This window comes from Rousettus aegyptiacus, unplaced genomic scaffold (genome assembly GCF_014176215.1).
Source record: "Rousettus aegyptiacus isolate mRouAeg1 unplaced genomic scaffold, mRouAeg1.p scaffold_m13_p_15, whole genome shotgun sequence".
Lineage (NCBI taxonomy): Eukaryota > Metazoa > Chordata > Mammalia > Chiroptera > Pteropodidae > Rousettus > Rousettus aegyptiacus.
In genome coordinates this window covers 49,975,872-49,998,675 of record NW_023416290.1, presented here as the reverse complement: position 1 = coordinate 49,998,675, position 22,804 = coordinate 49,975,872, and the positions used below count along the sequence as shown (strand labels likewise).

Genomic DNA, 22,804 nt, shown 5'->3' with positions numbered 1-22,804 from the left:
CTTAAAACTGTTTGTTTGTTTGTTTGTTTGTTTTTAGATTTAGGGTCAGCCAACAAATATTTGTTAGAAATCCACCATCATCATTTTCAGAAAGGCCTCACATGTTGAAATATACATTTTAAAACGTGCCATAAAACTCCCTTTGGTGGTCTCTTCTAACGTATTCATTCACTGAAAGCAATAATGTACCCAGTAAAAAATTCGAACCGTGCTAAAGGTTATGCGGTGGAAAGTAAACTCCTCTGTTTTTGTCCTGAATGTCTTTTTAAAATGGTCAAGGCACCTGGCATATGGTAGCTGTTCCATACGTGTTTATTGAATGTCGAATGTGGACCAGAAAACTAACAGCAACGAAACGGTATTATTAAACCACAGACCAGCTGGGCAGTGTGTGAGGGATGGGGTTGGTGGGCTACAGAAGGCAGGGTGACAGCATTTCTTCAATGCTGCTTTTGAATTTGAGAGCTTTAACGGTTAGTCATCTAGGCGTTTTACTGAGCATTTAGAGAAAGCGCTCTGATTGTTACTCTGAGCCTCTCTTCTCTGCAGAGAACGGAATATATTGGGACAAACAAGGATATTGCTTTTCGGAGCATGTGGAGGTCAAGCGAAGTGCAAGGGTTGACGTGGGGTGTGACAGACTTGTCCCCCTTCCAGAAAAAAAGAGGAAGCTTTAAGCCAGGTTCTCTCCTTGGCAGATGGGTTGAGTGACCTGAGGCAGATTCAGTGGATTTCAGGCTAGTGGATAGGGATTAAAAAGAGACTGAAAGGCAGTTTTTATTGCCCAGGAGTTTGCTTCCAGGGGAAGACAGAGGTGTAAACCACTAATCAATAATATAGCACAGAACATGCTGCTAGCTAATGGCGAATTTCCTTAGGGTCCAGAAGAGGGGTCAAATCCCACGTGCGACCTGCTTTTGTAAAGCAAATGATAATGGTTCATGCACGCTTGTTTGTTTATGTGTCGCCTGTGGCTGCCTTTGCCTCCTGATGGCAGAGATGGGGACTTGCAAGAGAGTCTTAAATATTGCAATCTGGCCCTTTATAGAAAAAGTTTGTCAATCTCTGGCCTAAAGGAAGGGATAGAGAAGGCATGTTGGCGTGGCTTCTGGGAATGAGGAGGAGCAGAAGGGGGTGATTCCGGGCAGAGGCCGTGGCCTGAGCAAAGGCATGGCGGCCCAATTCCAGCACGGAGGGGCCGTCCAGGCTCGAGATTCAGCTCTTCAAGCTGTTTCCCACCTCAGCTGAAAGGAATTGCATAGATTTTCCCACACCTTGTAGAAAAGAAAGAGAAGATGAATGAGCCGAAGTCTAGAAATGCTTTGAGAATAATATGAGAAAAGCAGTCATTAATCGAAAGACATTATTTCTATTTTATTGTTAAACGGATGCTAATTTTCTTCTTCTTTTTTTGTTTTCTTCCCAGCCCTGTCTGCCAATTTCCTTCTTCTGGTTGTTCTGCCTTGAAAAACAAAACAAAACAAAACAAACACGAGGCGTACCACCACAAACCAGGAATGTGTTTACTTCAAGAAATGTATTTTTATTCTTTTTCAAATAGGTTCACAAGATCCAAATAGGTGCAAATACATTTGCGAAGGCCCAGAATTCAAAAAGGTTCGAGGGCATAGGAAGAAATGCCTCCCTCCCATTCTGCAGATCTTTCAGGCAGGTACTAATATTTACACGCACGTTATTTTTTCTTCTTTTTAACACAAATGATTATCTCCTATATACGCCATTTTGCACTTTGCTTTCCCCACCTTAGTAATGTATTTTGAAAAACGCTTCACATCCATACAGACGCAGCGTTCCTATTCTCTTTTATTGCTCCATAGTGTCCCTTCACGTGCAAGCACCTTATCATGTGTTTTCGTGGCAAATAGGGCTGTTGCTTCCCACTTTCCTAGCCCTGCGTAGCATTGCCGGGTTCGAGGACTAGGGAGAAGTCCATGGTGCTGATGGCTTTAGAGACAGCTGTTCCTTAGTCCTCTACAGGTGAAGCGATGGGGAGAAGGGACTTAGATTCCAGGGGTCACGCTGGCAGGGTCCTCCCGCCTCCTTTGGCTGTCTGAGGGATTAACCTTGTTCCTGAGATTGCACTCCCACAGGCTGCTATGGGAAAAGCACCTCTCATAACCGGAAATTGAAGGCGAGATTATTCTGATGTAGTCGGATCGGGTGGTGCTGATGGCATTTGGCAGGCGTATTAGTCACGGCATTTTCGCTGAAATTTATAAACACTTACCTCAAACTAGCTTAAGTAAAAAGGAGGCTATGTAGACTTACATAGGCAAACAAGTCAGACACAACGAGTTGCCTTCCGAATATGCCTTCCTTCTATCTTCTCTATGTGCCCAACTAAAATCACTCAGCTCTCCAGACTCCCTTGCAGCTAGAGGTGGCCATGTAACCTTTTTCTGAATATTGAGATATAAATGGAAGCATACAGAGTGGGACTTCTGGAAGTCCTCACAAAAGGGGACGTGTTTAGCTGGCACATGCTTTTTGTCCTTCTTATCTGGAATGTGGATATGACATGCAGAGATGCAACAATCGTCTTGGGAGATGAGAAGGAGAGCCAGGTGATGAGGACGGTGGAGCAAAATGGCAGGAGGATGCCCGTCTCTGCTATCATCGGGGGGCCCGCGTACCAGGGCTCACCTGCCAGTCTTTAAATCACTTGCTAACCGAGAAAAAGGAACTCCTCTTTGGTGTTAAGTCCTGGAGTCGGGCTCTTATTACAAGCAGTTAAAGGCAGGCCTAGCCCTGATCCAGTGCAACTGCATTGTGGGATTTGTATAGTGTCAAGATTCTCTGTCTCTTTCTAGTTTAGTCTCTCGGAATCCTCGAAGGGGCAAGGGACATGGTGCCAGCAGTTCTGGAACCTCTGCTGACAGCTTCCAATCCTGGAAAAAAGAGGGAGTTACCCCTTTGACTCCAAATGGGAGGGAAAAAAAATAACTCCAGGGGAGAAATCTGATTGGTTTGAAAGATACTCCTTGAACCAATCACCGTGGACCAAGGGATGAGGTAAGATGATTGGCCAAGCCTGTGTCAATCTGTGGAAGGCTTTGAGCAGGGGAGTGGCACGACCAGAACGTCTGTCTTCCTCAGCTTAGGTCCTTTTGACCCCTGGCTGCCGTCTGTCTTTATTTTCCATTTTCCGGCTTCTCTATCATTCTCGTTGGCCTCGTTCTTCATCTGTTGGCTGCCTTTGGTCTCTGTTACCCACCATTGCTACCCACCTCCCCCACCTCCTTCACCAAATAGTCCTGGGCTGATTCTGGCCTTCTTGGTGAAGGGCCGTTTGCCAACTGGATGTCCTCGAGGATGATTTCACCCGAGCAGCTCTTGCCTGCCCTCTTCTGGGCGGTGGAGGGTATAGCTGCCTGCTCTTGGGGAGCCAAGTATAAACTGCTCAACAGCCTCGTCTTCTGAGGTCGTTTCTGTCTTCTTATATCTGCCCCTGGGACCTCCTTGATTACCCACACATCTAACAAGACTACCACGTGTGTAGGTTTGTTTCGTGGTAGTCATGTATGGAAAACGCTTCTGGCTTCCCACTGATCTGGATATTTTTCATTGTGGAATCTAAGCGCTGCATAAATGTCAGAATATTAATTTTTGCTAATTTACATGTCTGTCCTATCTATTTGTCTGAACCAAGGTCATTTCAGTTTATTTCAGCCATTGAAGGGATAAAGTGTTTGAACTGTATAAAGATGTAAGGCTTATATAGTTATATTCCCGTGGAGGATAGTCTTCTCAATAAATCACACCCCGATGTTCTCATCAAACTACAGAAGTCCACAACCATGTTTTCATTATTCACAATAGAATCAAGGCAAAGCCCCAATTAATGGTTTTGCTCAGAGGTACCTGCTGTTTATAGGGAATTTTGGTCTTTAACATCGATCAAGAACTACCCCTGGGGTTTTAGATCTCATCAACCCTCAAAGCAGAACGCCAGGCTGGGTTCTTGGCCTTAAGGTGGGTGATGGAATTGTTTTTTCTGAATAATGGATTTCCTCAGGCCAAGTCTAAACCTTTGCCTTTGCAGATCGGTTAGCAGACTCTCATTCAAATGCCTTGGCTCTAGACCCAGCCCTCTCTTCACGGCGCCAAGACCACATCTTGCTTTCCTGAATCCATGTTTCAAGTTCCCCCATCCATCAAAGCCCAGCCTATCTCTCAAAACCTACTTCTAATCGCTTTCCTCTGAAATCCCTTCCCTGTATCATGATTTTTCTTTCTGCTGAACAATCACGCTTCCATAGTCGGTGGCCTTTATTTAGCAACAGTCATGTGTTACATTTTGGTGGTGTTTTACTTTTTAATACGACATTACTTATAAATTTGTACTGTCATTTAACTTTACGGAAGTTTATGCTCCATGTCTTTCTTTGAATTATAGAATCTTTGGTGCCAGAAACTGTATCTTCCTTGGTGCCCCCCAGCCCCCAACACAGAATGTTGACTATTGCTATATGTTCAAAAGATGAGCAGCAAGCAGTTGATTGATGGGCTGTTGTATCATTTGCCTATCTTAGCTCTAATTAGTATACTTTCCTGAGAACTATTTACAAAAGACAGATTGGTCCGGGCTATCATTAACACTTCCTTGAAATATTTTCATGCGTTTAGATGCCTTGCAAAATGTAGTGCCCAAATAGTGCTGTGCGTGTATGTGCGCGCATGACAAAGGTAAGCCAGATGAAAACCATCTTTTTGATTTATTGTTGACGTGTGATCATTTTAAAATTTGGTGTTTCACTTTTGTCAAAGTTATGCACGTGTATAAGGTTAGGGGTTGTCTTAGTCTGCTTGAGCTGTCATAGCAAAACCATAGACTGGGTGGCTTAAACAACGCACATTTATTTCTCACAGTTCTGGAGGCTGGAAGTCCAAGACCATGGTGCCAGCAGAATTGAAAGATTCCTGGTGGTAATTCCTTTCCGGCCTGTCTTCTTGCTGTGTCCTCGCACTGGGTCATGGGGAGAAGGGGGAGGGGAGAGGGAGATGACTCTAGTTTCTCTTTTTATAAGGACACTGATCCCACCATGGGGACCACATCCTATTTTCCTTCCAAAGATTTCAACTCCAAATTCCGTCACTTTGGGGATTAGGGTTTCAAAACATAAATTTTGGGGAATAAAAAGTCAGCCCGTAACAAGGGTCAAAAATTTCACAAGGGACATTAAAAACCAGCAGCTCCCCTTATCCCACCGTTTTCCTGCTTTCTAGAATCAACGTGTCTAACTTTTTCACTTGGTCGTTACCTCCTTATCTCTACAATATGCTTTTAGTGTTCCTTGCTTTTAAAGGCTTCCGGCTTTAGGCATTCCCTATTAGCCTCCCGCCCTTTCAGCTCTCTTCGACCATGCCTGTCCATCACGCGCCCGCCCTCCCACAATCTCACTGCTGTCATTTCATAATTTTCCTTAGGTTAATACTTAGTGTGCATACTATCCTGTCTCCATAAGCACTTTTTACAGCTGAAACATGATTATTTTTATTTTATAGCACCGCTTTTAGGTTTTCCTGGAGTTGATAGTTATATTACTTTTTCCTCCTTTGTTTTGTTTTCTATTGCTAATTAACCCCAAACTCTCTCTTCAATTGTTTAATGCTCCTCTCAATACATTCATTCACATTGAGTATTCCAACACGGCCATCTTTTTGGTCCACTCTACTGTGCTCTCTGAAGCAGTTCCAATCTGGACTGTTCTTTTTTTTTTTTCTAGGCTAAATACACAGCTTTCCTTCTCCATTATTCCTGAGATTCCTTTGACTCTTCATGGATTGATGCTCATATTTCCTGTGTCTTTCTCCTTTTCGGTTTACCTCCTAATTTGGATGACCAACTTTTCTAGCAGCTTCCTGAGAAAGGGTGTATGGGAGGTAAATGTTTTGAGAACTATTATGTATGAAATTCTGTATTCCATTTAATTGTTAGCTTGGTTGTGTATGTAATTCTAGGCCGGAAATGATTTTTTTTTTTTTTTTTTTTTTGCAGAACTCTGAAGTCATTGCTCCATTATCTTCTAATGGGCTATTAAGAAATCCATGGTTATCCTGATTTTTAGAATAACCTTTTTGCCCCTATTGTTATGAAAATCCGTGATGATCAATTTTAATATGGATTTGTTTTTATCTGCCTGCTGGATATTTAATGTATCTAGTCAATCAAGAAATTCATGCCTGTGAGTACTAGGTAATTTCTGGAATTATTGTGTTTTCCTCGCATCTATTTCAATCTTCCTTTCTGGAACTTTTCTTATTCAGATGATAGACTCCTAGAATGATTTTATTTTTTTTGAGATTTTTTTAAAACATTAAGTTTATTAGGATAACATTGGTTAATACAATTATATAATTTTTGGGTGTACATTATGATTTGACATCTGTATATTCTATTGTGTGTTTACCACCCAAAGTCCAGTTTCCCTCAGTTACCATATATTTGATCCCCTTTACCCACTTCACCCTCCCCCTATCCTCTTATATTTGACCCCCTTTACCCCACTTACCTGCCCCTTCCTTACCCTCTGGTAATCACGAGTCTATAGTTCATGTCCATGAGCCTCTGTTTTTTGTCCTGTTCATTTGTTGTTTTTAGTTTTCTATCCCACATATAAGTGATATCATGTGATTTTCAACTTTTTCTGTCTGGCTTATTTCACTGAGCATGATTATCTCGAGGTCCATCCATGTTGTCACAAATGGCAGTACTTCATCTCTTCTTATGGTTGAGTAATATTCCATTGTATGCACGTACCACAGTTTCTTTAGCCAATCGTCTATCGTAGGACACTTTGGTTGCTTCCATAGCCACTGTGAATAGTGCTGCTATGCTAGACTGACTATTAAAGTTCCTTTTCTGTCATATCTTTTATATTTTTGACTTTTCACTGTATTTTCTGGTTGATTTCTTTAACTTTGTCTTCTGACCTTTCTATTAAAAATTTCATTCTGGCTCTTATAGTTTGAACTTCTAAGAACTCTCTCTTATTCTATAATTGTTTACTTTTTGATATGTCATTTTTATTAGTAAATACGATAACTTCTCCTACTTCTCTGAGGATGTTAACGATAGTTTCCTTTTAATTTTTTATCTTCCTTCATAGTTTTCTACACGTTGCTTCATCTCCCTAATATTTTGGCCTCTGTTTTTGCTTTTCAGTTTACAGAATTTCCTTGGTGGTCTGGTGATCATTGGCTAATGCTCACACTTCAAAATGGGATACATGGAAACTGGAAACTCTGTGTGTGGGGTGGCACTTGTCAACTGTGGAATCCAGTAGGAGATGTATAAAGTGTAGGGTGTAAGGTGGTTTCGTTGGTTTGATTCTCCAGGAGAATTCTGCTATTAGTATGTCTGTGTCTTCTTGTGGAGTGGATAGATTTTTGGGGATATTCAAGAAATAGCAAGAATGCAAATGTACTAGTGAAGATTCTTCAGAGAATCTATACATATAAAATATGGAATTAGCTCACATGATTATAGAGGCTGAGGAGTCCCATAATCTCTTGTCCGTAATCTGGAGGCCCAGGAAGGCCTATGGTGTAATTTAGTTTGAGTCCAGAGGGCTGAGACTCAAGAGAGCCAGTGGCATAAATCCCAGTCCAAAAGCAGAAGACAGGTGTCCCAGCCCATTCAGTCAGATAAAGGCAAGTTCTCCCTTTCTTCACCTTTTTGTTCTATTCAGGCTCTCAACCAATTGGATGAGGCCCACCACATTGGGGAGGATAATCTGCTTTACTCAGTCCGTGATACAAAAGCCAATTCAGAAACACCTTCACAGATAACCCCAAATCATGCTTAGCCAGGTATCTGGGCATCATTCAATCCAGTCAAGCTGACACACAAAATCGATGGTCACCGCCAGTGTGGACTCAGAGGAGGCAGGGAGCCGGGGGAAGAAGGGCGAGAGGTGCTATCAGAGGGATGGGCTAGGACTCAGCCACACTTGGGCTTTCAGAACAAGGCGAGAAGGCTGGATTTTAATCTAAGTCGAGTGAGAAGGCTTTGGAAGACTTTGAGTGGGGAAATGACATGATCCGATTTACCTTTTCAAAATGTCACTCTGTTTACTATGTGGAGGATTTCCTAGGCAGGGAGGTGATGTGGGAGGGCAGTGACATGAGAGTCAAGCTGGGATGTGGACAGTCAGGGTGGGCTGAGTCATGTTCCAGTAACAATGCTTTGTGTTTTACAGCAATGCTGCACATCATGCCCACTCCGGGATCCAGGGTAATGGAACAGCTTTATCTGGAACATTGCTGGTCTCGGAAGAAACAAAAGAGATCATGATGCATCACCTGCTGATTCTGAACGTTTCTACCTGAAAGCAACACACATTTCGATGACCAAATCGAGTCGTGTGGCTAAGCCTGGCATCACCAGGGCTGGGGAAGTATAATTCTCCCCCCAATGGAGTAGCAAATACTTGGAAACTATGGCAGACTCTATGACAGGAGGCTGTTGCAATGGTCGAGGCAAAAATGAAGCTTGGCTGATAGCAGTTGAGGTGCTCAGAAGAGGTCAGATTTAGAGTGGGTCTGGGAAGACTTGCTGATTAAGTGAATGGGAAGTCTTAAAGGAAGAAGCGTTAGGAAATTCTCAGGATTTTGATCTGAATGCGTTGGGGAGCGGCGGTGCCATTTGATGAGTTGCAGAAGACTGAAGGAAGGGCAGTTTTAAGGGGAAAAATTTGGCATCCCATCATGGACATGTTGGGCTTGACATTCTTAATAAGGGAAACGTTTGGTGTGAAGATACAATTTGGGAGTCATCAGCACACAGGCTGCCTTTGAAGCTGTGGGACTGGATGAGATCATGCAGAGGAAACGAGACGGCTGGGACCGAGTGTGGGGCACGCCAACACACAGAGGCAGGAGGAAGAAGAGCATCTCGTGGAGGAGAGGGGGAAGAACCAGGCTGGGAGGAGGAAAACAAAGTGTGTGGGACGGCCTCGAAGCCAGGGGAAAAGCATCTCACGAAGAGAAGAATGGACAGCATCGGCTGCTGCGGAAATGTTGAATAAGATGAGAATTAAAATCCATTGTTGGATTTGGCTAGATGCACGCACTGGTGACCCTGACAAGCCATTGGTGACCTGAGCGTAAAGTCTTATTGGAATGGTTTGGGAAGAGCTCACTTGTCCTTCTGATTCAAAGTCTTTCTCCTCCTTTGTTTGTTGCATTGTAAGGCAAGTTCTCGTGTACAGCAAGGAGTTGTTGGGACAGTTATGGAACCAAAGGATTTGTTCTTGGAATCACTCGGCCTAGTCGAATGACCCCCTAAAACATGAAGACAATCAGCCGAGCATAACCAGTTCAGTGCCTTTTCTTCTGTGCGTGTGGGGGATCATATGTGTGCCGAAATCTCTGTTTTTCTCCATTCAGGCTCAAGGCCAAGTCTCTAGACGTGGTGAGCACATTAGACATTTGTTGGCCGGGGGAGGCAGGAGAGTAGAACTGGGAAAAAGGGAAGCATCTTGTTTCCTGTCCAGCATCAAGTGCAGGAAAGAAAATCTACTTCTGAGAGCCATACATTGAATTAAATGAGGCGATTTTACTCCCAAATAATGCACCAAGGGGCATTCAACAGTAATAAACCCGGCAGCAAATACCATGAAATAAAGCGAGAAAAAGATGGGAAGCAGCAAAGGGAAGAAAATGTGTGCCCGTCACTGCGTGTGTCTGTTTGGCCTGTGAAGCGTGCCTGCTGCCCACCGTGTCTGGTTGTGCGTGCGATTCGCCATGGAGACGAGGGAGGACCAGCTGTCACTCATGTCTGGGCCTCAGGTACGGATTCATTCAAAGGGAGCTGGGATGGTAAGGCCAAGAGAGCAAGGCTGGGGGTGTTTTCTACAAACTTGAGACGCTCTCAATGTTTTTAAAAGACGGTCGTCATTCCTGCCTCTTCTCGTTATGTCCTCCCAGTTAAGGGGAGTGTTCCAAACGTTTAACAACTAGTAAAGAATAGGCCGTGACTCACCGGAATAGACACTACACCTATCAGAGAAGAGGCTGTCCGTATCCAACAGTTTAGCTGAACACTAGGCTCGTTGTCCAGGTCCAGGGAGGAGTTAAACCTGAGTTCCATCTTGGATGTCTCTTATAATTCCATAGCCTTTGAGCACGTTAAAGCTTTGCTGAGCATCATTTTCCTCACATGTACAAGAGGAAATAACATTTGCTTGTGGGGTTCTTTTGAAAATGAAATGAAATGTGTTTCAGTTGTCTATTGTTATGTAACCGATCATCCAGAAACTTAGAGGCTTCAAGCAACAATGACTTACAATTTCTTGTAATTTGGCAGGTCAAGCACCCAGGCACGGCTCATCCAGGCGGCTCTCCTGCTCCACGTGATGTGCACTGGGATCTGCCCGCCCAGCTGCTCCTCCACAGAGCCTCTTTCTACCCACACGGGATCTTGTCATTCAAGAACCTGAGCTTCTTTATAGCAAGGTGGCTGGCTTCTCAGAGTGAGAGAGGAAGCTGCCTGTGACCCTGGCGTTTAGCACCAGAACGGGCACAGTAGCACTTCTGTCTTACTCTGTGGACCAGGCAAATTGAGAGGCCAGGCGAGGTTCAAGCAGAGTCAAGAGGCTCCCTTTCTTGGCGGGTGGACCATCATGTGTGTCCAGGGAGCCGGGGAGTTACTGGTGACCATCCTCGGAAGATGTCGAGCTCGCAATGAGTTACGTGCAGGACCTAGTGTGGTGTTTAGGGCACCTGCTCCTTGAAATCCTTCATGGCTCCCAAGGTTTTCATGCTGGTCCTTGGCATGACATTCAAGGCCTTCGATGACCCTCCTCCGCACAGATCTCTCCAGCCCGCCTCTCAGTGCTGCCTTCCTCACAGTTTCCGCTCTAGTCATGCAAACCTCTCGCCATACTTCAGTCCACTTTTGTGTCTTTGTATAAAGCTACTCTAAGGAAAAAACCTTTTCTTCACATACTCCTGTCAAACTCCTGCTTACACTTCAAAACTCTGCTCACAGGTGTCTCTCCTGGAACGCCTTCTCCGCTCCCTCTATCGGCCTCACCTCTGTAGTCCTACTGTGCAGTGACCTTCACTTCCAAGGACAAATGCAGACAAACGCTTCATCTCTCCATATGGCAAACATCTGTCTGCTTCTCCCACCAGACTCATTAGGGCTAGACCGAGTCATTACTGTGTTGGGGCCTGGCACATAGTCAGAGTTTTCCACATCTGGTGTTTGACCGAATGACAGAATAGACATGCAGCAACTGTTAGCTTGTGTGGCTTGACATGAGTTGGCACAGAGATCTATTAATTTCTTTCATGTGAATGGGTAGCAGGGATGGAGTGAAAGAAAAGATGGCTGGAGTTAAGGATGCAAGGACGTGAAAGACCGGCCCCCGTCGGACGTGCCATTCATGACATTTTACACTCACCAGGAATTACGGTAAGAGGCGTCGTGAAGAGGGAGACAGCCAGACTCTGAATTCATTAATCAATCATGAGGCAGCGCTAAGGATCATGGGAAGATGGCAATAGGAGAATAAAGGATGATAAAGCTGGGAAATTAAACTTCCAAGGCGGTGAGGTGTTTTTGTTCACTTATATTTTATTTGATCATCCTTAAAAATTAAACAAGAAAGAGAAATTGGTTGGAAGGAGCACTGGGGAGCCAAGAGGATACCTAAGGTTTAAGAATTATGGAAGGAAAAAATTCATCTCTACTTGAGAGGGCTGGGGAAAAACTGGCATCCCCAGGGACTGGCTCAGTTTTAGTTAGTGAGGGGAGGTGGTAGGAATATTCAGATAAGGGTCTGAGGATGAAGGGAGCTGGCCGGTGAAAGCCTGAGTCCTGGAGGGCTCTGTGGAAAGGTTTCCAGGTGAGATGAGGGGTGGGAGGTGGTTTTGATTAGAAGACGTACGGGCAGTATGAAAAGAAGTCCCATGTGCTGATGGGACTTTCGGTGGTGCCTGAGACAACTCAGATGTGAAGCAGGATCAAACTGATCCTGGACAACTCTGAGAAGAGGATGGGTGATCAGCTAAGAATATGGCCTAGTATCCAGCTGGGGCCATCAGGCAACTGCTCAGTCCTGTGGCTCATGAGACCAGGATGAGAAGCAGGCAGGGGCACAGGATGAGGACTTGGGGGATGGCTCATTTCTCCTTTAGGTGAAGGAGATGGGAGAGCTGGGGGCTGCAGCAAGGTGAAGATCGCATCAAGTTTTTCCTCCAGTGGGGAGGGGCTTACTGACTTGAGTGGCATGAAAGAGTTCAGGACGGGGGCAATGGTTCGCCTAAGGTCATATAGTTAATGGATGTCAGGCCTGGAGTTCAGACTCAAGTTTTCTGAATTTGAGTTCATTTCCTTTTTTACTACCTTCCTCCCTGAGGGTGAGGTGGGGTTGAATGTAAGTAGCTGAGGAAGGACAGAGAAGCAGGCAGCTGGAGGGTCTGCTAGAAACTCCAGACAAGTAGTTAAGCATCTCGCAGCAGAAGCGACTCTTGTCCAGGCATCCTGGGATGTGCCTTGCAAGACTACAAGCCTTAGAAGTTCGTCTTCGTCGTGGCACCTGGCAGTGGTGGGAAACAGCTGAGGGAGGTGTCTTACCAGCTGAGAGAAGGCAGCACTTCCGGTTCCTGAGGCCCGTGAATGCTCGAAGGGGAGTAAGAGGTTCACTAGTTCCCAGGGAGCCCTCGGAAAGGATAATGGGTTGAATTGCGGCCCCCAAAAGATACGTCCAAGTCCTAACCCCTGTACTTGTGAATGGGACCTCATTCAGAAGTAAGGTCTTCGCAGACATGATCGAGTTAAGGATCCTGAGATTAGATCATAGGGGATTTAGGGGGGGCCCTCTATCCAACGATTGGTGTCCTTATGAGAGCGGAAGAGACTTGAGACTCCGAGATGAAGAGAAGAAGGCCATGTGAAGGTGGAGGCAGAGATCGCAATGATGTTGTCAGAGGCCAGAGCTACTTGAAGCTGCAGGAGGCAAGGGAGGATTTTTCCCTTGAGCTTAGAGCTTGGGGAGGTGCCCTAGGTCCCGCCGACACCCTGATTTTGGACTTCCGGCCACCAGGACTGTGAGAGAATACCCGTCCGCTGCTTTGGGCCATCTGGTTTGTGATGACTTGCTATGGCAGCCCTCAGATATAATGCAGTGGTGGAGACGTGGAATGTGAAGCCTGGCTACAGGACCAATTATCTGGAGACGTCTCAACCGGAGGCGAACAGCCATGAGCACAGACCGCAGGAGGGGGTGGTCGCTTACTGTCCCTTGGGAAGGGGCACCCTGTGCCCAAGGAGACATCCATGCAGGGCTCCCGGGGTCCAGCCCCGTCCAGCTGCCTCCCAGGCTTCTCCCCGGTCGCCATGGGCTGAGCACTGTCCTCTGCAGCAGACAGGGCAGGGAGCCTGAAAACCTGTGCCCTCCCTCCCAGTGGCTCGGCTGGGAAAGGCGCCATTTTACACTGGAAGCGACTCGGCAGCCTTTGACTGGTGAGTTCCTGCTCCCCTGTGGAATGTGACTCGTGAATAAGTTTAGATAAGGCATAGAAAATAAAATGAGGACCACTGGGGGGGGGGGCGCAATTTATATTTCATGTAAATATACAAATTACATATAGTGCTATAGTAATGTGTATATAGTGATCTCTCCCTCCCTCTCTCTCTCTCTCTCCATCCATCTATCCATCCATTCATTCATCCATCATCTCACAATCTCATACCCCTTAATATGATAATAAGAAGCAAAAAGAATTTCGTTTCGGAGCCACGTTGCTGTCTCCCAGCACGTGAAGAAAGCATCCTCACTTACCGAAAGGTTGCGTGTGGGCTTGGTTGCGAGACGTGGGCTTCCATTCCTGGGCTTGCTAGGGAAAAGGGCGAAAGGGAAGACGTGAACTAGCAGAGTCACGTGACGTTTTTGTGCTGGGACTTGGGCAACTTATGTAACTGTCCTTTGCGTTCAAATCTGCTCTACTTTCGCTGGACGTTTTGCCGAGGGGACGAGTGAGGTTCCAAAGCTCAGTTTGCTGGACTGTGGAAAAAGCCGGTCAGTTTTGCAGCCGGCACAGTGACAGAGGGAGCAGGCCCCTGGGGAAAGAGAGGAGGGCAAGGCCCCCCAAACCGGGAGCCAGGCGTCCTGCTGACTCAGCGAGCCCGGCCAGATGTTCTCACCTCCTTGCCCATTTCTGCCGTGACCTCTTCTCCATGGTCAAGGGGAGGATACTGAACAACGGTGTTCTTGTTTTTGCCAAGAAAGATGATGCGTAAGGGGGTCATTAACATCAAGGGCTTGCCTATGAGATGGCACAGGGACGGCCTGTGGGGGATGCTAGTTTTGAAAAATGCTTCCGTATCTCTACAGATGTGCCATTGCAAGTACCTAGTTAGAGTTGAAAAAGACTTGGAAGATTGTCCAGCCTCCTCCCCGCCTCCCCTGAACGGTGGCTCTGAGCCTGGCAACTAGCAGATGCTCAGCAAATATCCGTTAAATGAATGAACACATAAATACAGTCCAAGTGCTCAGTTTCGAGGCGAGGGAATCAAGGCTCAGAGCAATCAAGAGATGGGCCAAGACTGGGCATCAAGTTTATGGTCGATTCAGGCTTCCGAGATACAGTACTCTGGCCAGCCAGCTGGGAATTTTCTTTCTGTTCCATCTTGCTGCTAGGGCACCTGAAGCCATCAGAAGGATGCTTCGTTACTCTTGGAAGTTCTCTGGCTGACTGTTGCTATGATACAGCCTTGCGAAGCTGACTGCTCAGTTGCAAGGGCAGGGGCTATCTGTGTTGGGTGAACTGGGAGTGCTGCTTTGCAGATGTTTGTTTGTTGACTGTCTCTTCAGAATTTGCGAGGAAGATGCCTTGATAACATTTCGTGTGTGTGTATGCACTGGTAAATCTTATATTTTAGGGGCTGGGATAGCCTATTGTTATTTGATTTAAAAATCTTTCCCTTTCTTTATATTTACCTACATGGTGGAGAGGAAAAATATATATATTTGTCAAATCTCTGCTTTCTTCCCGACCTTTGACATATGAAAATGTATTTAATTCTCACTATAATGTGTGTTATCACCACCTGTTAGCAGGTAGGTTTAGTAGATGATGTCTCTGCCTGACCCACAAGCTGTCAACCACCCAGGAGGCCACCAGAAGCTCTAGTGGGCAGTTTCCACCCATGGGAAGGGAGTCTTAAGTTTGGCATCTTTGTCTCTCTGACTGCAGCTGTTCTCTGGTCCAGGGAGTTGGCTTGATCATGGACTGGGTATCATTTCTAAAGGACAGCTTCCCATCACTCTGTGATGCTGGCTGTTTCTGGGTTATGCCATATGAATTACAAGTTGTGTATCCAACAGTCCTCTGCCCATTGCTGTGAGGTGGCGTGGAGCTCCTTGGACTGAAACACGGACTGTGGCATCTGTTTCGGAGGCTCTCACACTCTGAAAGCCCCTGGAAAGCGGTGCCGGCCACGGCCTTCTGATGGCAAACCTGCACCTGGAATACAGGTTGATTTTACTCCGTGTAACCTGCTTGGGAGCCTGGAAAGATAAGGTTTTGCACAGGGAGCTCGGCGTTGGTCTCTGCTGCTGGAGGGTTGGTTATCCGGCAGGGGCTGAAGCTAGGTCCGCCTTGGGCAATGGGAGCGCACAGTGCTGACTCCAGGCACGGTCTCCATCCCTGCCACCACGGCCACTCCTCACGCATCAGCCCCCAAATAAATTACTTGCATCAAAGTCCTTGTCTTAGGGTCTATGTTTGGAGGATCTTGCAAACTAAGACAACGGGGGAATACCGAAGCCCCAAGAGACAAATAATTTGCTGTGGATTGCGCTGCTTGCGGTTGGGAGAACAAGGACTGGAACCCTGGACTTTCTGTGTCCTCGGCCCATATTCTTCTCTCTGTACCATGCTACGGGGCCGGTGGGTGGGCCAGACGCCAGATCTCACAGCATGTGTAGGTCTGGGGGGTGGGGTGTATTAGCATGCTCCTGGGCTCTTTGGCAAATTCTGGTTTATTGATGAGTTCGTTGACTATTTAGTAATCATACAGCTTTTCGCAACTGGACTATAGAACACAGACAACGATTGGAGTAACTATTTCTGAAATCTCCTAGAATTGGTACGTAACTACTACCGCTGTGGATGGGTAGAGAGAAGTTAATTCATTCTGTACAGTGGATGCCTTAGAGCGTTAAAGAGGAATTCTCTCACAGAGACCTGACTGGGAACGGCATTATGGCTGCAGAAGTTCCTCACAAGTTACTGAACTTCCATATATTGATGATGTATTTGTTCATTTAATCACACTTCTTTTGCCTATTCATTACTTCATTTAACAAGTGGTTATGCCCAGTGCCCAGTGGTAGACACTCCCACATCATAGGCGTAATATTTTAGAAGAGGTGGAGTCTTGAGCTATCACTGTCAGGTGATTCCACAAATAATGGAAATGAGGAATCCAGCGAGGCTGAACAATGAACCCAAAGGTCTGTGAGCTAATTCAGGACATAGTCAGGGTTAGAACCAGGTGTCAGAGGGGGTGAGCGTGCTGAGGGAAGACGGCAGCACAGTCTTTTACTGCAAGGACAGAGATGCGATGTCTTAAGTTGAATTTTACTAATACGCATCTCATATCAATGATCTCTGCCCACCGCCCTCTGTCTATAATGCTCTAGAAAGCTGTGTGCCACCGGGAACTTTCGAACCAATGGGTCTCGTCACCCCGGCTTTGATTTAATTTGAGCCGAGGGAGCTGGTTAGACGCTAGGTGTTCCTCTTCCAGCTGTCATTCAAAGTGCAGAAATGTGAACGCTCCCAAAATGCTGAGAAATAAAAGCACGAGCTTGACATTTAAGCGAATGATCTATGAAACTACCTACTTTTCCCTAGCATTGAATCCAAAGCCGACTTTAATTTTTGCCAACTTTACTTGTGAGCAGAGAAGCCATTGTCAAGAGTCTGTAACTGGGGTCTTCCTCGAGCTTGGGACCTTGCTTAGAAGTCCCAGACCCTGTGCAAACTTAATTTTCTCACTCTCTTGGGACTGAATTATGCACTTTCTGCTGCCAGAACAGTACTGGGGAGAGATCTGATTTTGTTCATCCCGACACAGAGGCCGAATTCACTTTGTTTAATTCGAATTTGAACGCTGCCGATTTCGAATCTTATGATTCCGTCAAGAGTGTTTTACTATCACTGTCACAAAGGTGTCTCTTCCTGGCATTGGGCTGCTGGCCTCGTGCCAGAGATTCACGTGTACAGGAAGTTACAGCAGGAGTATTTCCATAGTAACCACACCTACTGGGGCCATCACAGACTCTGGATTTACTCCCAGTGGATTCAAGCCTCAATTAATTATACCGTGAATTTCTATCACTATGTTTAATTTTCTATCACTATGTTTAATTTTCTTCTTCAGTTCTGATCCTTATATTAGGTAAGAACTCAGGGCTGCAGGTGAACTTGCGTTTGCTTCCCAGCAAGGGGGTTTATTGGCTCAGGGGGATGGGAGGGCCGTGGATGAAACCGGCCTTCGTGATAACCAGAATTGGGCCAGAAAGCTCTCAGTGTTCGGTCTGGTCAGCACATATTTAATTGGGGTAAAACTTCCCCAGTCCTGGTGCATCCTTACCTGTGTAGGTGGTGCTCCTAAGCTAACACTCTGGCCTTTCCCTGTCCCTACTCTATGCAGAGAAGGCGACTTATCTCTAATCATAACTTCTGGGAGAACAGCGACGTATCAATCTCAGCTCAGCTTGTCCACCTCTTAGAATCTCTTTTCTGCCCCTCCCACATGTTCAGGAGCGGGGCTCTGGTTTTCCTAACACTGCCCAAGACTGGGCGGGAATGTCTGCCTCATTCCGAAATTTCCTATTACTTATTTCCTGTCTTCAATACATTCCCACGAATAGAATTCACATTCTCTAGCAAGACGTGTTGTTAGTAGTAAAGGTTATATTTTGGCCTCCGTAGGTCTGATTTTGTCTATTTCTCAATGATATTGAACCTGGGTGGGGGAAGAAGTGTTATTTGCTAGGCTCTCTTCAATCCCTTCATTAGTCATTCATTCAGCAACAATTTATTGAGCAATCTTTATATACTAGGAGCAGGAACCATAGAGACAGAGAGAAAAAGATGGTCCCTGCCCTTGGCAGGCTCACGACCTAGTGAGAGCTGCCCGCTGATGTATCTCCAGGATCTCGTACACTCGATAAATATTTATCAAATAAAAGAAAGAAGATGCTGCATTAACACGGTAAGTGTGCAGTGAATGGTGCATCATCGAGATTTCCCTCCGGGACCCAGGCACTCTTCTCTTTCTTAGCTGCTGGTGACTCTCAGCTGAGTCTTTCTCCGGGAAGAAAGCAGCTTCATTCAAGATCATGTCGTTTCCTTAAGCACAGCCCGTGACTGGACAGTGTTAGGCACAAAGGCCTGCCCCATGTTTCAGGGGGCAACGCTCAGCTCCAGAGCCCTCGAAGGCTGGGCTGAAGCTTCTCCCTCTGCCTAGGCCTGCTTCCTTCACTCCTTCAGGTGTCAATCCTGAGAGCATCCATCACTAAACTTCCTGCATGTGAATTTCCATTTCAAAGTTATTAATTTCTAGGAATTTGACCAAGACATAAATGCAAACTATTGTGGGACCACCAAGGAGAAGCTATCTGGTCAACCCTGGGCTTTTGGAGACATAGAGACAGTATTGGGATTAGAGGAGAAGATGGGAAGTTTGGGCAAAGGACGATAGGGGGCTTTCTCAAGAAAGGAGGGAAGGGAGTGGTTTGGGCGGAGAGGTGGCTGGTTGGGGTACGGAGCTCCAGAGACGGAGGAAGCTCATACTACTCTCTGCTGAGACGAGACACCTCCTACTTGCTGCTCACACCACCCTCTGCAGGGAAACAACTTGGCTGGAGAGCGGGGGAGGCGGATGCCTTGACCCTGGGTTGCAGCAGTGGTGGGCTTTACCCACAGCGATGGGAAGAGCAAGTGTGGACTCATGAATCTGAGGACACTGGAAAGGGCAGCATGGCGTGTGAGTGGGGACTCCTGGAGGGAGACAGCCCAAAGGCACCAGAGTGTCGTGACTGACTCTTTGGAGATCTGGCTGGATCTGACCAACTTGGGAAGAGTTAGCTCCTGGGGTTTCCTGACGTGGTGTTCCCTGTACAGGCTGTAGGGAAGGGAGAGAGGACCAGGATGCCTGTCATGGCCAACCAGGGTTAGCCAAGATAAGCATCTGGTCCTTCTCGGGCAGCTGCCAGGGCAGAAGGACGAAGCTTTTGTGGAGCACACTGCACAGAGGGCAAGGGCGATAGGGACTGGCTGGAGCCGAAATGGTCCAAAGAGAGATCCAGGCAGATGCAAAAAGCTCTGACTTCATTTTCTTGGTTATTGATATAAAAATCAGTCCCCTCCTCCCTAAAGTGAAAAAAGAAAACCAAGTAGTTCAGCTTTCTAGATGGCTCAAAGTTTTGATCATTGCTTGTTGTTTCTTCCTAATATAAGATTTGTGAAATTAGAATCCCATCCAAATAACACTGCATATCTAACACATGCCAGGAGCTGTGCTGAGCAGCCTGGCTTCGTTTGCTAGTGATTAGAATCAAAGAAGCAGCTCCTAAAATAATTATCTTTATCGAGAGAAGGATAAACAGAAACGTCATTTACCATTTGGTTGATTGTTCTTATCATGAAACGGTAGCCACGTTGGTCCAGTGAACATCCACCCATTCGTTTCATAAATTTACAAAACAAAGTAATAGTGAATGTCTTGTGGTCATAGGCACTATGTCAGGTGCTGGAAATATTCATGCCCGGTATAATGGAAAGCAAGGAGATGAGGCTTTTAACACCCAGGGACAAAATAATTAGTTTTCGGATTTAAATTTTCTTTTCTTTCCTTAGATTTTAACTGTCAGGAGGATTTGATTTTTTAATGTGCATTGTTTGTTCTAAGAATTTGATAATGGGACAACTCTAGTTTGTAACCATTCTATTATTTGGGTGTCTTCATGCAGTCGATTCTCAAAGTATTGGGATGCAGTTTTCAATGTCACTGCTGAGTCTTGGAGATGCTCTACTGGACAGTGCGACTGTACACTTTGCGATTTGGGAAACTGCAAGAAATGAATTTTCAGTCTCGATTCCGAAGTCATCGTGGTGTCGACTGAATTTTGGTTCTGATATATTTCGGAGCCTTCCGGAAGCAATGTCTAAGTCTCTCGCCGGGGTCCCATGAGTGTGGCATTTGGTGCCGAAGATGCAGCCTCACATTCTGGTGATCTCCTGTGAAGACCGTGGCCACACTGTGGCTGACCATGGCCTCATCCGTGAAGGTGACTGAATTAGAGCAAAGAGCCAAGGACTGGTAGGGAAGAACATTTCTTCTCCCTTCTGAAGTTTCCTTCTGTCACAGAAACTCAATTTGGTTTCCAGCCTCTTGGCTCCAGGGGAGATAGAGTGATTTATCGGGTTGGGAAGAACAAATTGGGCGTATTTGGGTCACAGTCACCTTCTTCATGGTGGGAATGAGCTGCCCTCAGGGGAAAAGTGCTCCCCCTGGTTCTTTGGGGGAAGGCTCGCCCCTTCCACCCGGCTGCGCGCATTGCATGGGCAAGCCCGCCTGGGAGCCAGATTCCCCCGCACTTCCCTGCCCTCATTGCTGCGTAAACAGTAGGAGTGAACTGCGTGTTGATTGGCAGCTTCAAGTTCTTTCGTGGCCACTGGTTTTAACTGCCCAGCAGTCCGTTCTCCCCACAGGCCTCCCTCGTGATCGAGCCGGTGCACTTTCGCTGCTCCACTAGGGGGACCCAAACGCAAAGGAAAAACCCTGGCTGCAGTCAAGGTCAGGAATTTCGTACCACAGCCCTCAGGAGGGGTGAGCGCTGGCTCCTTGGACCCCACCTGGCTCTGCTTTCTTCTCCTCGCTTGGTGGCAGCGTCCACGACTAGGGCTTCTGGAGTGAATTCCACCCTGGTAGGGCCGGGACTGCTCGGTTCCTGGGACCCCTCTCACTCCTGCCTGAGCTGACATGTGGATTTATCTTAGGAGCAGAGCAGACGAGTTTCAGAGGACGCCAGTCTGGCGTAGCCATGAGGCTGCTCTGGCTTCACGTGGGAAGGCTTGACATCCAGATCTAGTGAATGAGAGCTATTCCGTCCTCTCTGGCTTATTGTTCTCCTCCTTTCTGAAACCGGGGGGCCTTAGCCACTTTGGTACTTCAGTGTGAGGCCATTCAGACTTGATCGCTTCCCTTTCTGGCACAGCGAGGACTGAAGACGTGGTTCTCACTAGGACAACCTGACTTGTGGAGACAGAGAGAATGATCTGTTTTGACAAGGAATCTTACAGGGATAGACGTATTTGTGAAATGTTGGGCAGTTTCGTTTAATCATTATTTTTTAACACTGTGCTGTGGAACACTTTTTCTGTTTTTGAACAGCTTGCCAGCATGCTGCAGGTATTTGGGGGAAATTCTGTTATATGTTTTCTGTAATAAAATCTGATACAAAGTGATATCTTTTCTATGATCTCTAATTAAATCGTTTAGTTTTTATCACAGAGGGTTTATTTCTTTTTAGATCTGAGCTCTTCCTTAAGGAAGAATGCCATAGATATTCTCAGCGAAACATATTTAGTGTCCTGGGGCTTAAAGAAGTTTTAAAAGTAGTGACATAGATCCAAAATGGCACAAAGAAGGGGTTCATGGTCTCTACGCATTAAAGATGGGGTGCAGAAGACTGGACATTAAAGCCAGGTGAGACAAATCTTTTCTTAGCCTATAAACTCTAGAGGAATTCTTAAAGATTTCCTCACTTAAAATTCACATTTGACAGATGAGAAAACTGAGGTCCCGAGGGGCAAATGACTTGGCTTGCCATGTACCTGGTTGGTAGCAATGCTCTGTAGACATCAGGTCATCACTCTGTTTATTATCCCACTGATTTCATACATGAGAAAGCTGAGGCTCAGAAAGGTCAAGTGATTTGTCCAAGGTCACACAGCTGTGTATAGCAGAGCCATGTTATTTATATCTCCGGATCATGTTCTTTCTACCGAGAGGAATAACTGAAGTTTGTATTGAACTCAATCCCTTTTCCTTACTAACTACGAGTATCACCCTGCTTCCTATGCCTCCTGCACAAGATCCCCCCTCACCCCATCGCCTGCCATCTTTGGGCTGGGAAGCTGATGCTTTTATTCCAGTTCACTCCTGGATCCTCAAATTTCAGGTACCAATGTAATAAACAGGAATATTTCACGCTGCGCGCTAATGGAAAGAATTACTGGCAGACACGATAGATATTCTCTCTCACGTCCCATTCCACTGATTAAATTACTGTGGGGATCTGGGCCTTGTCGGAGGGAAGATCAGGGATCCCAGGAAGTCACCCGTGATGTTTTCTGTGCGGCCTGGCCTCAGAGTCACAAGATGCATGGTCTCATCACAATATCATTGTTTAGACGTGGATGAACCTTTACGGGTGACAGTCAAAAAATACGTGGTTCTCCACTGTCTACAGAAAAAAAAGCCCATACTCTCTTTCTTAGCTCTGTAATTCCCTCTTCTGATGTCTGAGTGTTGGTTATGAAAGAATTCTGAGTCTTGAGGAAGCCTGGGAAAGAGGTACGCATCCTACTGGCGGTGTCTGCTGGAGGCGTTGCGTGGAGACGGTGGCGTGTGAGCCGCGGATTTGGCGTTCACGCCGGGAGCTCGCCCTGCTCCGCTGTCCGTCACCCATTCTTGCTGCATCTCCCCTTTCTCCTCTGAACTTTCTCTACCCTTTGGTGCGATGGTTTGAAG

At 46.2% G+C, this 22,804-nt stretch overlaps 1 long non-coding RNA gene across 5 annotated transcripts in view; it reads left to right on the top strand.

Moving 5' to 3' along the window:
* Window positions 1-21,516, top strand: part of LOC107503225 — a 56,935-nt gene extending 35,419 nt beyond the window's left edge. Inside the window, exons 3-8 of one of the 5 annotated variants that reach the window (XR_004954643.1) lie at window positions 1,427-1,672; window positions 2,832-4,947; window positions 5,748-5,904; window positions 6,020-6,206; window positions 8,223-9,813; window positions 10,331-21,516. This is a non-coding gene — a long non-coding RNA (uncharacterized LOC107503225). Of the gene's footprint in view, window positions 1-1,426; window positions 4,948-5,747; window positions 5,905-6,019; window positions 6,218-7,186; window positions 7,329-8,222; window positions 9,814-10,330 lie in introns of all 5 variants that reach the window. The other 4 variants (XR_004954644.1, XR_004954645.1, XR_004954642.1 and 1 more) reach the window with 4 other exon arrangements.
* Window positions 21,517-22,804: the final 1,288 nt, after the last annotated feature.